Raw genomic sequence first — 18,453 nt, forward strand, 5'->3', positions numbered from 1 at the left:
AAAAATCGTGAATATCAGTTTATAGCAATTTATAATAATTAAAAGAAATACGTGCATAAAAACAAATAATATTACGTAGTCTTGAAATAGAGTCGAACTAATACCAAGTCGCATCAAAATAATAAATATCTATTTTATACACTTGAACGAATTTTGATTTTTTTTTTTGTACAATAACAGGTGTTCGAATGCATTTAAAAGTAGATTAATCATAAATATCCAATTGTGAAAAATACGAAGAATTTAAAAATATTTACTTAGCAGTAGACGAGCCTTGGCTTAATTGTCGCGTTTTAATTTTTGATTAATACGCGTCACAGATACTTTTGAATTCTTTCCATCCTGCCATCCGCCCTTGCATATTCCCTTTTCTTTCATTTACTTATTTAAGAGTTCATAATCTGGAGCTTCCCTAACTTTTATGGGCCGAGACCCACTTTCGAAAATGGTAATTTCTCGCAATTTCATCTCTTGTAATGCATTTGAAAGGAAGGCGGGGTCTTAAATTTAAAGACCCATACTTAAAGAATCTGTGACTTAGACTTTATACGTACTCATTACAGAATTTAACGATTATAAATTCGACTCATTTTATCTAATTCAAAACTGACGAAGAAAATTTCGTTATAACGATTTTTAATTTTTTATCCTTTTCACGTCATACTTCATTTAAAAGGTACATAATATTATTTCGTTTTAGAAGTCAATACAAATCTACATAGTGTACGTTCTTAGATTAATTTTATTGAAGAATTAGGCGGACTGAATATAAAATTCTATTGAATATTTTCAGTTGAATTAACGCCCTTTCTTTCTTAGTGCTATATTAAGGTCTTATAGAAATCAGGATGTAATAAATTTCAAAGTACACGTTGATTGTTTCTAACATGTATTTCTAAAGGACGATGCAAGCTGTTTAGACTGGATGAGAATTTTTTAAAAGCGTTCCAGTTTCCGTGCGATATTTATAGCGATGTACATAGGACGTGGCAAGTTTCAGGAGAAATCGAGCAGCAACTTCAGGCTCGAACACTTATCCTACTGTAACTTTCAGTCTGACCCGGCTCGCTCTCTTTTTAGTTCCCCGTGGATCGTTCTTTTCTGTTGAGACTTTCCTCTTGCACAGAAATGTCATAGTGCTTCGACCTCCGCGTGGATCCGAAGTGATCTGATATAAGTTTGTCACAAAATTTTTTTCGCTTAAAGCGATCGTTCAAAGCTCGTTGCGGGGGAAAAAGATTCGGTCGATCGGATTTCTGGACCGAGATTCGAACACGAATCTGTCTCTTTCCGGGTAACTGTGAGGTTCGTACGAAACGTCGATTTTTCTCTGATTTCAAATATTACAAGAAAATAAATATCCCTCCGTTTCGTCTCTAAAAGTGATTTGTCATTTTCGAAAGGAAAGTTAAGTACTTTTTATTTAAAGATTTCATTACAGAAATATACAGGGTGTTCGGCCACTCCTGGGAAAAATTTTAATGGGGGATTCTAGAGGCCAAAATAAGACGAAAATTAAGAATACCAATTTGTTGATGGTTGCTTCGTTAAAAAGTTATTAACGTTTAAAGTTATGCCCGTAATGAATTTTTTTCTCGAAACTGAGTAGGATTTCGGGGGTATGTCTCTTCACTAAAAATGCTTGTAATTGACCCCCGGAACCGAAAATAATTTTTTCAGAAATAATTAAAAATTTTTTTTTTCGTCGAAAAATTTAGGCACCTACCCCCTGTCGATTTCTCCTAAAAATTCGTTTTTGATTTTTAATAATTTTGTTTGACGCCCTACAGAAAAGTTGTCTAATACTTTTTTGTAGGTACCCATAAACCCTACTTCAGAAAAAAGTTTCATTGAAATATATTCACTATTGTAGGAGTTATGACTGCTTGAAAATTGGACCATTTTTATGGGGTTTTTCTCATTTTGCGGGGTCAAGGATCAATTTCTCGAATATTTTTGCAATTCCTATATATTCTCCATCAAAATACGCGTGGTTTGCTTTTTTAAACATTAAAATCGTCCAATCCGTTCAGAAGTTATGACATTTTAAAGATTCGCATGAAATTTCAGAGTAGCATTTCTGGCCTCAGATTAGATTTTCGGTAAGGAATTTTTTTCTCGAAAATGGTTAGGATTTCGAGGGTATGTCTATTGACCAAAAATGCTTGTAATTGACCCCTGTAATTAAATATAATTTTTTTAGTATGATTTGAAATTTTTTAATTTCGTCTAATTTCAGTACCTACTCGAATTTTTTTCTTGAAAATGGATAGGACTTCGAGGATATGGCTAAAAAATTATTTTCAGTTGCGGAGGCCAATTGCAATCATTTTTGGTGAATAGACATACCCCAAAAATCCTACGTACTTTCGAGAAAAAATTCCAATAGGTGGACAAATTTTTCGACAAAATTAAAAAATTCCAAATCATTCTGGAAATATTATTTTTGGTTCCGGGGATCAATTATAATAATTTTTGGTGAATACGTATACTCAGGAAATCCTACTCACTTTCGAGAAAAAAATTCTTTACATTGGATGTACATAAGTTCTACTCGTATACCTCATCTGTGGTAGCTTATTAATGGAAATACTATTTTTATTGGTATCAGTTGTACAAATTGTTTGGCGAGAAATAGTTTGGCCCTTATTAGCTTTATCAGAAGGTTAGGTAGCATACTTGTGGTTATCACCTATTTAACCTTTGCCCCGTGGGTGCAAAGTCATTTTGACCCGGCTGTGACCACGCTATTATTCGATCGAACGTCGAAAAGTTCTCGCTAGAAAAAACCACATAGAGTTAATGTAGCACTTATTCCTCCTCGTATGCCTTCATATAATTCTCGACAAATGTGATTCTTCTAAGTATCTTGCAAAGACAATTATCTAAAGTTAAACTAGGGGTCACTATGGATCAGTATCAAAGCATTTTCTTAAACAAATTAGGAATTCCTTTTCTATGTTAGTAATATATTTACATAATACATTAATAAGCTTATGCTTGAATATCTTAAGCTATAAATAATGTTAAGAAATGTAAAATACGATTTTCATAATTTTGCAATATTCTATTTGTATACGAGAAATACATATTATTAAAGTTACATTGATTTACTCGTGGAGAATTAGGTCCTAAAGTGGTCGTTACGCTGCACACGATGGTTGAATTCGTACCAACTATAGATTTCATAAGACGGCAGTAATAATCTCGTCTTATAGGGAGGGGTCGCCAGTAAAAAAAAGGCTAAAGAAACGTTGGCCTACATTATTTACTGTGACTACTTACAGAACCATTAATGATGTTACATTATACCTCGTGCTCGCAAACTCTTATTTTATCGAGGTAGGTCAGTACAAACACGAGCTTTTAGAAACGTTTTTCTCTATTAAACATCTAACCAATTTGTGAATTTGATGTAACTTTTGTACCCGTATAACGAAATTTTGAAAAATATTGACACATGTTGCTTTTACTAGGAAAGTAATAAAAAATATCCGCCGTGAAAATTCTGCGGGAAGAAAGAAAACAGTAGAAAAAGAGCACAGAGAAAGTATAACTTTATCGTATAGCGTATACAAAATTTTCTCTAACTCGAGTAATTATATAATAATAATTTCTGAACTTATATTTACTAAAATTTTTGGTGAATACAACGAAGAGAGAATATCTGCTTAAACTGTTCGTCTGGAGTAGAGTGGAGAAATAACTATTAATGGGATATAAAATATAACTTCGTTAACCTTAGTCACACGCGAATGTTAATTTACAATTACGAGCCACGTTAAAACGCACACCGGTTCGCGTACACCGAGCTTTTATACGCGATTTTATTCCCCGACGATATTGCGTAATAGGTCATTAACTTTGATCACATTCTCGTGTGACGGAACGATTGGATTCATTTTCCCTTTCCAAGATGAATATTTTTTGTCCGACGACTATACAATTGGCGCTTCTATTTACCAAGATTTAACGAGCATGGTTCACAGATTCGTGATTACAAATGGTCTCAATGAGACCACATTAGTTTTAGTTTTTCTTCATTTTCCTCGCGATTGTCAGGTCTAAATTTTCCACAAATCATGTTTGCCATTTTCCTAAATTTGCAGAACGATAAAAACTTTTGTCATAATCAGCAGTCATTTTATAGTTAACGAAAAGTTCTTTCTGTAAAAATAAAATGTTTTCCTTTTTTCCCATGGAAATAAAACAGCATTTTTGTTGGCTAAAACTTTTTAATTTCAATTTTGATTTTGTCTTAATCGTTACAATTTTGTTAATTACGTAGATATTGTTATTTAAAAAGTTCTTTTTTCCTGCTCGAGTCTGCCAGTATAAATAAAATCCCTACATTAAGTTCAACTGACACGTTCACTGGGGCACTGAATATGTATGCCCCGTATCATATTTCGTTCCGTGCGAACCATACTTCATCGAACCTTCGTTCCACGCTAAAAGGGTGACTCTAACATTTTTTTTATTATTTTTTTAATCGAAATTTACAAGGATATAATTGAAAATTCCACGTTTCTATTTCTTTCGTAACGCCAGATATAAAAGTGAAATACGAAAATCCACGGAAAGGAAGCTACCGCGGTGAACAAAAACGAAATGAAGTATAATGGAAATTACAAAATGTCAGTGGTGCCAGGTTTTCTCTGACAGAATGATTCCGGACGAGTAGCTGGAATATATGCACATATGTTTTCTACTTCTTGTCTGCAATTATCCTGCCGCAGAAAAGTGAGTAAATCAATCTGAAAAGAGAGAAACGTAGACTCGTGCTTTCGTAACTTTGTTCAAACAGAAAGCTCCTCGATATTCGCTCATAGTCGTAGGGAAAACCACATAGAACCCTTAGGCAAAACGTCGATAGCTCCGATCGAGAAACTGTGGAAATCTGGTGTACACCATCATCGATTCTTGCCCTTTCTCCCGCCTCTCGAGCCTTGAGAGCTTTTTTCTCGATGCATTCTTATGCGAGTTTCTCCCCCGCCTGTAACGGCATACCTTCTTCAAAATGCATCTCCAATCATTCAAAAAATCCTTCTCGAATAATATGGGATACGATGCATCACCATTTGGGTTTGCTATCTTTCAGAGCCAAATGCTTCGAGAAGAATGCCACGAAGAATGTGACTTCCTCGCTATTTTACACGTGCTACGAAAATCGTCGATGATGTTCGACAACATTTATTTTCGATACTAACGCAACCATAAATTCCGGCTTCTGATAATCATTTTATCCATTCGAGTAACAATCATTGTCAGAGATCAAGAATAACTGTTATGTTAAACATTTTATCGAGAAAGATCGTCCGGTAAAAATTAATTTTTATTTAAATAGGAAAAGTCATTGTTGAATTTTAGTGAAATTATTCAAAAAATAAAATGATTGAATATTGACATTTAACTGTACTAGGTACAGTCATTATAGTTCGTATAGATTAATTTTGATTTAAGTGGGAATAGTCATAGTTGAATTTTAGTGAAATTTTTCAAAAAATAAAATGATTGAATATTAACACATAACTATTTTAGGTAGAGTCATTGTTGAATTTTAGTAAAATTTGTCAAAAAATAAAATGATTGAATATTGACATTTAACTGTCGTAGGTACAGTCATTACAGATGGTTAAAGAATTTGTTCCAATGTCGAGAATTTTATGTCAGATATGGATACGATGTTTTTATTGTAATTCTTTTAATTTTCGATGAATACAACATTTTTCGCGATACGTTAACATATTTATCGATTGCATGCTTCTTACTCAGTTTCATTGCAAATATTGCAACGCCGGAAGATGTTTTCCCTTGAGAAATAATACTCCCTTTTACTCTGCGGAACGTTAGTACCACAATTTATGCTTCCCGTTAGGTTGATTTCTGAAAGTTCGCCGCGCAGTATCGTCGAAGGCGCTCCTCCGTTTTCCTGGAAAGCGAACGAGATTCCTCTTCAGACGCTACGGGGACAAAATGCGATTGTAATTTATGTACAAGCTCTGATTTTGAGAAATCTCGCGACACAGAGAATCCATCGTTCTCAAATATGTAAATCCATCGAGATTTCTTCGCTTCCCCGTTGACATAGACAATTACAAACCCCGAGAATTGGCAAGCTTGTTTTTGCTTCCAGCTGTGTGTTCTGCAAAAGCAACCTGAGCCAGTCGATCAATCCTCGCGACAAACGCAGAAACCGAGTCATTTCTCTGTGGCAATAATTGTGAAATAACTCGTGATTCAGATTGGATAAATTTACAGACCAGTATCGAAATTCAATTGCAGAAATTAACGCGTTATGGTCGTCGCGTCAAGCATTGAAATGCCACGCGCCAAGCTCCGCAATAAGGCGATCGTGATCATAGTTTATGGCACTTCGACCATTTGCATTCGCCATAACTTCGTGGAACTAATTTTTGAAGTTTCATATTGTATTTAACCACCATTCTTTAACTTTTTCAATGAAAAATATCGCTTTAAATTCCAAGAAAGTTTCTGTAAACATACATTGCCTCAACGAAATATATAAAATAAGAGACGACATAGCTTATGGTATACATTGAAATACAAAAACCATGAAAAGTATAAAGCTTTTCTACCGTACGAATAACACATCTGTCATTTTCACATTTTTGAGAACCTATTTCTCGAAAACGGAAGGTTCCCGCTGAATTTCGAGATTGTTTCGGGGCGTTCTATGTTTAAAAGAAAATAAAATCTCTCCTTCCAAGGGTTTTTGAGCGAGAACTTTTGTGATATTTCAATATTTGATGCGCGAGCCCGAACTTGGAAGATCTATATTGGGTCCAATAAAACTTTCCTCGACACGTGTAATTGCTTCCTTTCCAATAACAAGTGTTGGAATTTATTTGTTTCGTCGTCGGTTAATTGTACTGGCTAAGATTGTTCCAGTTTCTTCGAGTCGACGACGTATCGAGGTATATGTACTTTGAGCAGGACGTTGTCTTTGAGAGAAGGTTTCTCGATAAAGACTTGGAGCGTCCCTGCAGTTTCCATTAGCTCGGTTAAATGTTTCAGAAGGTTAGAGTCCCTCCGTCACGCGCGACTCGTGAATTGACTTAAAGCACGAAATTGGGAAGCGTACCGAGAAAGAAAAGCGATAGCGTGAAACGAGCCACTCGAACCGCTGAGCACGCGGTTGGGTTCCGGGTTAACCCAACAAATACCCACCCGTTGCAGAATTCTAATCCGAACGCACTCTAAAAATAGGGATCGTGACTGGCGTGATTAATAGCGGAGGAAGTATTCCCTTCGGCGGTGAAAATCTTTTAGCCTTACTATTGCGTGCCCATGAACACAAACGAACGCTTATTTAAAAATCGAGAGTCGGTTTTCAGAGAAGTGTCAGCTCAAATTAGTGCTGAAACTATAAGAAATATTTAGATATTTGACAAACGATCAGATGTTAGGAATAAAATTCGAATATTACTGTCAAAGTATCACTGTTTTAGTACTACTACTTATATATTAGTAATTGGATATTATTGATTAAATAAGAAAGTATTCATAGGTTGATTCTAGATTTTTTTAATAATTTCTGTCATAAAAGTTTCTACGAAGATACGTCCAAAATTGTATAGTGTTAAAGTTACAAGATATTTAATAATAAATTATAAAGCTTTCGAAAGCGAATAAAATAGCGATGGATGTTATTTGAAAAATAAAACCACCATGTATACGGTCGAAATATAAGAATCATCAACAAAAATAGAGGGGATTTTTCGCGTGGAAATAAATCAAAATTTGTGGGACGCTATTATTTTGTTACAAGGTTTGGTTTCCTGGGGAAATCAAGTTTGAAAATTTGAATAGTGTGCTCGCAATTATGTTGTCCAATGATTGCACAATACTATAAATCTCCAGGAAAACAAGTTTTGGAAAAAAGATTTGTAAATTTGAATGAAGTTACAAGTTGACTGACGCGTCTGACCAGAGCTCGATATTTCTACTTGGTTAGACTACTGAGAGGTTCGTATCAGAGTAAACCTAGTTCATTCCGGTATATATTATGTTTTCAATTCATCCTATTTTAATTTTGAACGATTTAGAAAAGTCTTCTTAAGCGTAACGATACCGTCAACGTTTACAAAAATAAATGTAAGTAGAAATAATGAATAATGGCCAGACATGTATCTAACGAATTTTCAAAATTTGATCTTGAGCAATCAATTGAATCTTGTTAGACTACAACCATCAATTATAGTACACAGGATAAGAGATTCCAGTAATAGAAAAAGTTGGATGGTTTAATCATACTTAACTTTTTATAACGTTACGTTTATTGCTGGTGCAACAGCACACCTGTGAAGTTTAATAGCACATTTTTCGAACAGAAAAATAAGTTTTCTCTCAGAAGCTGATCTTTTATATTATTTTTTACATAAAAATAGTATTCGAAAAGTACTTACTTTGTGACACATTCGATATTTTAGAAATTTATTGTTATTTTTTCGGTGATACGAGTGAAATTTTGCTTTCCTATTGAATTGTATATTTGACTTTATTCAAAAGTGATAGTGATACAGTGTTAGAATCTAACTTGTACTGAAATACACCATTAATAAATTTTCCAGTATATACAAAATTATACAATATATAACGATATAATATTTATAAGCAATAAAGAAAAGAATACGAACTGTTTTTATTAGACTGAACTTGAAGTACAAAGGTTCTCTAAGAAAATAATCTCCCATAGAATAAAGTAAATTGTGTTTTTTTATTTTCGTTACAGGTCAAGAGAAATTGTTGCTAAGAGTGTGAAAAGCATGGCAAAAAGACATCGTTGATGTCGTGTTTACGACACTATAGAGGGTGAGTAATTTTATACGAGTACATAATAGTTACTTATACGAGCAGTGAGTAGAATTCATAAAGCTCTTAAAAATATCATAACCCTTCATCAACTAGATTTACTATTGTTTAATTATGATTAAATTTGCATTTATGGGGCTCCTTATATTTTACAAAATCCTTGTGAAAATTTTATCGATGAAAGATATTGCAGTATCTAGTATAAACTAGAAAATTACTAAGTGTACGAAGAATATATTTTAAAAACATTATAAACGAGACAACTAAAAAGTTGTAAATAATGCATATAACATAAAGCTTTAATTTGTTTTTTTTTATTTATATTATATTTGAATTCACAAACAAACAGTTTTTTTCACGCCAACAAAATATTTACATATATTCCTACGAAGGAACATTCTAAAATATTGATCGTCCGTTTATATTCTTTGCATTTCACGATGCCTTTATATTTGACTATTTTCCAGTGACTCCTTTTGTTTAAATGAACAACCTCGTGCTTGTCTTTTTTCTTTTATACCGTACACTTATTTCGTTCGTTCTTCTCAACTTTTGCTTTGTTTTCCTTTCTAAAATTCTCTGTCCGCATCGTTCTTGATCCGAGGTCCTTTGTGCCTCACAAATATTCTTTCGCATTCTTCCTTTTCTCCTTGCTTTGTGTGCCTTTTATACGTTAAAGTGTTCCACAACGCGAAATGTTTTGAATTCGCCCTCTTTGTAACAATTTTCTTAAATTTTTTTACATTCTTTTTGGGTATAATTCTTTAAAACGATCCATTGATTTCAAACAATCAGCAGCTTCGTACGATATCGAAGTAAAAATATGTAAATTGTGTTTTATATCTCGTTACCGTCGAGACAAACTTCATTGTATTAGAAAAAAGTATCATAAAGCATAAATGAATATAAATTTTAGAAACTAACAAAATTGTATCTCAGTTCATATTTATGTTTTATTTGAAAATAAGCATCACTTGGTTTTCTATTTACTCGGAAACTTGAATTGCATATATTTTTATCGATATTTATATTTTCAGAATCTTAAGTTGTCTGTTCTCTCGTTGTTTATTTATATTTATATACTATCATTTTATGTTTTCCCACCGAATAAATTTTGTGCTTGGATTATATATGGAATTTATATATAGAAATGTATTTGTTAAGATCGTGGCTTATGTGCCTGGTAACGAGTAGGTGGTAAATTCCGTAGGCATAGAAATTGTCGACAATCAACGTATGCAACCGCGAACGCAAACTAATCTAATTTACATGTTTGCGTGGGTTAAAGTAGACGTGTTCTGGCAGTCGAAACTCCGTGTATTCGAGTGACTTTAAATTTGGCACACGTTCACTGACCGATCTGCAAGATTCTCGAAAAGAGATAAATTTATTTATGAAGTAGGCCAACCGATAAAATCAAAACGAAAAAGGATAAAGTAATGAAAAAATTTGAACACACTTAGAAAACATGATTTCTATAAAAATGTAAAATATCACAAATATATTTAAAAAATGTACTAAATTACGAAGACAGTGCTGTTAGTGGTAACATAAAATATTCTTTGTTCATTTTATCTAGCACACCATAATTTTCTAGAAAAACGTTGTACAATAAATTTTCCAAATAGCTTTCATAAGTAGCTATAAAATATAATAAAAAAGAACTCTTTGCAACGTGTTTTTTCAACAAACTTATGAATAAAACAGTAAAGCTTGAAGGCAGTAACTTGCTAAATAATAAGAGAATTGTTCATTTAGTTAGGCGAAAATGTGTAGCATTATCTTTATTATGTGACATAAAAAACATACGAGATTCTTAACCTACATAATACAGTTTACATTCAAATTAATAATTCTCGTTGCAAAAGTTACTAATGAGAATAATTATAACATAAAAATTCCATAACAATATTCTAATATGTATTATATTTACTACTTCTCCTCATATTTTAATATTATATAAATAACTTATTTAATTATAAATTTATATACAAGGTGATTCTCGTTGATGATTCTGTATGCCAAAATAAGTAAAAAATGTACAATAAAATTTTTTCGTATGATGCTTTGTTTTTAAAATAATTAAGTTTAAAATTTTATTGGGCACGTCTGACCATCGTTTGTTATTTCTACTTGTGCTGATTTGTAAGTCGTATTCTATTGCACGCATTTCTAATCGATATTTAAAAGTAATTTTCTTGAAAACAAATCATCGTAGGTACTATTCAATTTTAGTCGTACATCCGGTTTAAAGCTCAGTTCATTATTTTATTTATCTATATAGTACGACTTCTTATTTAATTTAATTCTTCGTATATGAAATATTAGATTTTTCCAACCAACTAATCTACATGCAAAAATGATTTGAAAAGGCAGAATGAAATTAAGAATAATCGAGAATAGAGAATGACTCGAACATCAGCGCAAGTAGAAATATTCAATAATGGTCAGACACTCCATCCGCATCGTATTCAATCATCTCACGAATTTTAAAATTCAATTATCTCAAAAATAGAGTATTCTATTGCATACTTTCGACCAATTTTTGCATATAGAATTACCTCTTTTCACTAAATACGTATAATATTCTGAAAATAACCATTGTATTCAAAGAACTATTGATTGACCTCTTTCACTTAATCGTCTTTTGTTAGGCTGGAAGAATCAATTTAAGTACTGAAGTAAATATCGTTTCTAATAAAGTATTAGAGAAGAAACTTTCCTACTGCGAAGTATGAAAATTTAGGAAAATTATAGATAATATAATAATCCACATTCTTAGCAAAAATATTGTCTTTCTAAATTAAATTTAGTAATCTATATTTTTCGAAACATAAACATATACTGACCATAATTTCATTTGGATTGGAAAAAATTAATAAGAGTTATAGGGAAATCACAAACCCACAAATTTTTAATTTTACCTTAACAATTTAGTTTAGTGTATATTCGTAGGACGTTTGAATATTTTTATTTCGTTCTTCAAAGAGTCATAACAACTGTTGCTTTGGAACTATAATAGAGTATCGTCGTCGCAAGGTAATTAAACCTCTCGTTAAAATTTCAAAGGTTTGCGAGAATAAGAGTCGTTTAAGTGATACGTTAATTGGAGTTGAAATTTTCACTTTCAATCGCTCATTCACCTGCAGACAGTTAAGAACTGGTGGAAAGACTAATAAAACAAAAGGAGCTCGTTCGTTAAAAGTGTTGTGAAAATTCTTGGAAATGAATGAATTATTAAGAAATAAATATTATTTAAAATTAGCGCCGCAATTGATTTAATTACTTTAATTTTTAGTAATTTTGTAAGAAGATTAATCGTTAGTTTTGTGTATCAGGTCAATTCATAAATTGAAAAAAATTCAAAAATGGCATAATGATAGAGATAATAACGGAGAATGATTATTTACTAAATGGACATAATTTTGTTTCTAACACTTTAGAGAAAGAGTATTCATGGTTCGATCTGATTATAAAATTTCGTTTCTCTGAAGTTTGAATATTGAATAGCGATAGCATGAATTAAACAATATTAAGACAATAATATTAATATGAATTAAACAATTGTTACGCATCGTCACATTTTATTCCATATCACGATAAATCGGGACGTTCGAGTGAATTTTGTTTGCATATTCAAATTCGCCAATAATACCACGAAAACGTTCAAAATAATAAATTCAGTATTCAAAGTCGATCGCCTCAACGTAAATAGTATTTAACACTTATTGCTCTTCAAAATTGCTTTTAAATTAAAATCAGAATTAAACGTCGGTATTACACGGTACTGTAGACAATACTATATTGAAAACCTTGAAAAATTGTTACTTGATTACAGATATAGACAAATAAAGGATAAACGATTTCAATTATAAAATTAAATACTTCGGAAAAATAATTTAATCGGATAGATTCCTATATCTTAATCTTATAGATTATTTATTGTTCGAGCAAAATTTATTCCATCTCTGCGTGACAAAAATTAGAAAAGTAGAAAAGAAGAAATGAGTAATTTCTATTCGAATTTTACACGTAAGAAGATCGTTGCTAACGAAAAATAAACCTTAGAACCTAGAGAACAAAGAATTGAAAAGTTACGAAAATAGAGTACTGTACGATAATATGTAATACCGCAAAATACAATACGTTGCAAACGACAGAACTAATACGGAATACAGAGATGAGAATTTTATTGCTGGACGCTATCACACAGACGCTATATAGAGTATTCTGTTTGAAGCAAACGAAACAGCACTCAAACAAAGAAGAAAACTCCTCGTAGAGTATGCAACGAAAATTGCATCCACTTCTAACAACTCGAGCTACATCAACGTATGCACCAACAGATATATAGAATTACATATGCATAAGAAAACCTAGGCTGCTAGTTCTATCGTACACCAGGATCACCAAATTCTGGAATATATCTGAATAAATTGAAACGATGTTAGTTATTGAACACAGACACAGAAAGATAACTCTTTTGAACGAATTATACTGCAACATAAATCAAGCCATTTTGGGTGATACAGAAACTATTCTATTTGCAGTTTTCTTTTTACATTAACACTAGATTTACAGACACTGTTTATATGCCTATTTCTGTTTAAATCTGTCATTGAAAATTACATTAAAATGCATTTTTTGTAAATTAAAATATGTATTCAAATCGTTATATTAATCCAATTCAACATAAATTGCTAAAAACTAATATTTTCTATTATTAGTTACTATATTTAAATAATTAGTAAAGCTAGTGTTAAATGTATTCCATTTGATGAAAAGTGTTTATGATTGGTAGGTGTATTATTGTGACACAAGTCGTTACAAGTTAATTAATACGAACAATGCTAGTGATGAAACAAAATTTTAGATTGTATTGTACGACTCATTGTATAAAGTACCTAGTTCAAAGTACGTTCGCCCAAACTGCTTCTGCATGCGTATGATTATAGCTTGTTACTTAAGTTGGGCGCGGCTTCGCTTTACTTTGAACGTTACACATATACATAACACATAGTAAGCCAAATAATGCTCATCTTAAATTAAACGTATGCATGTTACATTAATATTCGTCATCCCTGTCTTGTATAATTCCAGCTTAGTAAAGGGATAAAAAATAATTATATGAAAATACTTAAATCAATAGATAAATCAACCATGAACAGTACTCACAAGATATACAGGGTGCTCGGCCACCCCTGGGAAAAATTTTAACGGGGGATTCTAGAGGCCGAAATAAAACGAAAATTAAGAATACCAATTTGTTGATGAAGGCTTCGTTAAACAGTTATTAACGTTTAAAGTTCCGACCGTACTGAATTTTTTTCTCGAAAATACGCAAGATTTCGGGGGTATGTCTGTTCACCAAAAATGCTTGCAATTGACCCCCGGAACCGAAAATAATTTTTTCAGAAATAATTAAAAATTTTTTTTTTCGTCGAAAAATTTAGGCACCTACCAATTTCTCCTAAAAATTCGTTTTTGATTTTTAATAATTTTGTTTGACGCCCTACAGAAAAGTTGTCTAATACTTTTTTGTAGGTACCAATGAGCACTACTTCAGAAAAAAGTTTCATTAAAATATATTCACAATTGTAGGAGTTATGACTGTTTGAAAATTGGACCATTTTTATGGGGTTTTTCTCATTTTACGGGGTCAAGGACCAACTTTTCGAATATTTTTGTGATTTGTACATATTCTCCAACAAAATACGCGTAGTTTGCTTTTTTAAACATTAAAATCGTCCAATCCGTTCAGAAGTTATGATGTTTTAAAGATACGCATGAAATTTCAGTGAAACATATCAACGCTATGGCCAGACATGAAATTTTCGGTAATGAATTTTTTTCTCGAAAATGATTAGGATTTCGAGGGTATATCTGTTGACCAAAAATGCTTGCAATTGACCCCTACAACTAAAAATAATTTTTCCAAGACGATTCGAAAGTCTTTTTTTCACCCAAAACTTTCAGCACTTACTCGAATTTTTTTCTCGAAAGTGGATAGGATTTCGGAAGTATGTGTATTCACCAAAAATGATTGTAATTGACCCCCGCAACAGACAATAATTTTTCCAGAACGATTCGAAATTTTTGAATTCAATAGTTAATAACTTTTTAACGAAACTTCCATCAACAAATTGGTATTCTTGATTTTCGTCTTATTTTGGCCTCTAGAATCCTCTATTAAAATTTTTCCCAGGGGTGGCCGAACACCCTGTATACAAATCTTCACAGAACTCACACAAATAATCATAATTAGTAATTTAACTTATAAGCAGATGCAACCAGGAATAATTCAAGTATTATTGAATTATTATCAATGACATAATGGGTTTTCAATTTTTTTTCTTTTAAAATCTATCCACTTGTGTATCTTTGTATAATTCATATACTTCAACAAAATTTTACATTCAATTATAATAAACGTTAAATGTCCAATGGACTGTAAACATATTTCTCTTTTATTTCGACACGAGGGAATATTTATGTATTTTTATATAACTATGTTACACGTTTTAAAAAATCATTTTACCGTGGAAAATCCACATTATAATTGATATAAGTATTCAATGAGTTGTACGTGTACGTAATTTCGTACTCGAGAGAATTGTAAAAATCGGGAGAAACAATTGTTCGTTTTCACGATACCGATCATTCTTCTTTGCAAAAGACAGCTTGCGCAAAAATATCGGCCACGAGACTGTACGTCATTGAAAAAAAAATTATTAAGCAGGGCACGTTGCAACGAAACGCTCGTCAATGGACGTTCCGGATTTCCTTTATCGTTAAATTTCGCTTCAACGCCAGATAAGCGCGCGAAATGGTGGAATTTGATGGGTTGTTTTACATAAAGTCGTTAAATTCCGTTTAGTCTTTCTGCATACGGTGTTTTTCTAACAAGTGAAACCCACACCTTTTAGAAGATTGTTAAGAAGATTATGGGTACACTCACGTACAACACACACAGGTGATATCGATCTCAGAACTTCCTGCCAGGGCGTGGTTCCAGGAACTCTGAACAAAAAGATAATATTCATCGCATTTTCCGATCGAGGGATCGCTGGCATAGCTTTTATTAACAATATTCGCTAGTCGAAATAAACGAAGTTGCATTTCGTACGGGTGGATGTTTATTCAGCATTATTTCATCCCTCTTAGTCTGTTTCATTTAAGGTTTTTCATAACTTTTCGCTGCCCCCTGCGGGGAAATATTATTCTTCCAATTTGGTTCACTGTATGATATTAATAATCATCCGTATCCTCATTTTATGTGGCGCAGTGGGATGTTCTTAATTTTAACTGAAAAGTGGAAAAGGTAATTGGGAGAAAATTGATTTTAATATTATTTATCAAGCAATCACCAAAAAAGTCAAAAGAAATTTAGAAAAAACACTATATTAATTACATCAAGAAATGTTTCGAATTTATATTTCTTCGACATACCTTTTGTGTAGTTATATTTTTTAGATTTATTATTTCGTGAAAATTATTTATTGATTACGGAAAAAATAAATAAATGTAATCTCAATTTACAATATTTAATTTTGTTGAAAAGAACCAACGCGTTTTAAAAATTCTTTAATGTAAGTTAATTATGTAGAACCATTTTAAATTCCTTTCTTTTATGAAAATCATTTTATTGAGAAGCGTTCAGTTAAAATTGGTACTAAAACAAATTTTTAATGTTATTATAAATTCGAAAATTGTTGTACGAGATTCAAAATGTTCTCGTCGTTTATCGATGGATTGTAATAGATAAAAACACTGTTGTTCAATTTCGTACCTTTAATTAATTATCCAGTGGAGACCTAAAGGCAGTATAAAACCTCTGACGAACGGTTAATAAGACGTCAAAGCACCGGTTCGCAGTTTAATGTCAGCAAGAACTCTGCAACTGTAGCTGCAGCTGCATCCACGTCCATATCACAAAAGCGACTTGGTCGGTTTATTGTTTCAAGTCACTTTAATAGTCAAATCAAATGCAAATCTCAAGAGTTTTCGTGCACAATCGTTCCTGTCTATCGTTTGTAATTCTTGTCCTATAAATATCTACCATTTTCAATAATAAATGGAATGTAAATAGTGAGATATTAGATATGCAAGATATTTGTAGAGACAGTTTAAATTTTTATATTCTTTTGCTTTTATAGCTTTAAAAAGGAGAATCGATTAAGAACTTGATCTTTTTTAGTTCCTCCGAGCAACCTAAGACGTCAAATTATGTTAACTACATTAGGGAGTATGATCCCCTTCGGCTTGAATTACAAAACCTTAAAAGTAACACCATGTAAATTTATTTATGGTGGCAAATAAACACTGTAGAAGCTTTAATATTAACAGGGTAGCTACAGCAATTTTTCCTTTAGTATTACGCCAATTTTGTTGCTTTAACAAGGATAATATTCTCGACAAAAGTGCGTAGATTATTTAAATAGTAATTCATAATTCAAGACATATTTCTAGAATCATTAAACTGTATACAGTATACGAATTGTAATTATTAAGTTCAATTTAATTTGCACCTACACTTTTCAATTTTTTATTCAGAATATTTTGCATTATTTTATTAGATTATTTCGTTAGTTCTTCACTAATCAAAGCTAATTTATAATGGATATTAGCATACTTAAACTTTGTAAAATGGAAAGAAAAATCTAAATGCATAACTAAATTTTTTTATGATATAACATCGTTACAAGCTGAAAATTTTCATTTCTTTAAAACAAAATAATTTCTAGAAAGTTTAACAAATTTTGCGAAAGAAATCGAAATTGAATAAATAAGGAGTATTGAATTTTATTACCGTCTAACGCTTATTGATTTCGTCTTTGGTGGAAACTGTTTAATATAAAAGTAAGAGAAAAGCTTGGACTTAAAAGGTCAAGGTTCACCAATACCAAGAAATAATTTCGTGAAATTGTAGTAGGCGAGATAAATTTGTAGGGCATTGCGGTTATTCGATTACAGAAAACAATTAGCAATTTTTGCAATTTTACTCTATTAGCAAAGAGAATATTGCAGGAATGATTTATGACAGAAATTTTTCTTTTCTAAAAAACACCTTTGAATCGAAAGTTTAATTCTTAAGACATTAAGATATATTTTGGTTTTATACAATAATGTTTCAAATTCAGATGTGTTCAGTTATATTAACGTATAAATTAGTAATTGAATGGCATGATGAAGATTAGTCGTAGGATGGAATTTACGATATATTCTGTTCTGATTCTGGTGAATAATATTCGAATTAAAAGTGTATTTGGACAAATAAGTGTATCGAATTATTATGAGATTTTCAATACTTTTCAAAAGAAATTAAAATGAAATGCAGGAAAATTAGGTCGCTAGAAGATTTTCGTTTTCAACGAGACGACTGCTCGAAGCAAATTGCTTGTATTGAAAGAAATGGATCTTATAGATCTCGACTCAATTGAATATTTACGGACAGAAATTTATAGGAATTTAAATAACTTTGCTTTGAAATACAATTTAAGACATTTCCCTGGACATTTGGTATTATATGGGTCACTGCTATTATTCACAGTAGAAATTATATTAAAAATTAAAGTTTTACGAAGAAAAGAAATAGATCTATTTATTAAATAGACAGAT

General features: G+C 31.7%; 2 protein-coding genes across 3 annotated transcripts in view; both read left to right on the plus strand.

Annotated features, from left to right (window-relative positions):
• Positions 1–18,453, plus strand: part of Fucta (glycoprotein 3-alpha-L-fucosyltransferase A) — a 428,362-nt gene that overhangs the window by 145,881 nt on the left and 264,028 nt on the right. The gene's annotated exons all lie outside the window — the stretch shown is intronic.
• LOC143345931 (1-phosphatidylinositol 4,5-bisphosphate phosphodiesterase epsilon-1) overlaps positions 1–18,453 on the plus strand; it is a 210,264-nt gene that overhangs the window by 79,234 nt on the left and 112,577 nt on the right. For both annotated transcript variants that reach the window (XM_076773555.1, XM_076773556.1), the window contains exon 4: positions 8,756–8,835. The gene's annotated coding sequence lies outside the window, so the exon portion shown is untranslated. The remainder of the gene's footprint in view (positions 1–8,755; positions 8,836–18,453) is intronic.

This window comes from Colletes latitarsis, chromosome 9, assembly GCF_051014445.1.
Source record: "Colletes latitarsis isolate SP2378_abdomen chromosome 9, iyColLati1, whole genome shotgun sequence".
In the NCBI taxonomy this organism is placed as follows: Eukaryota; Metazoa; Arthropoda; class Insecta; order Hymenoptera; family Colletidae; genus Colletes; species Colletes latitarsis.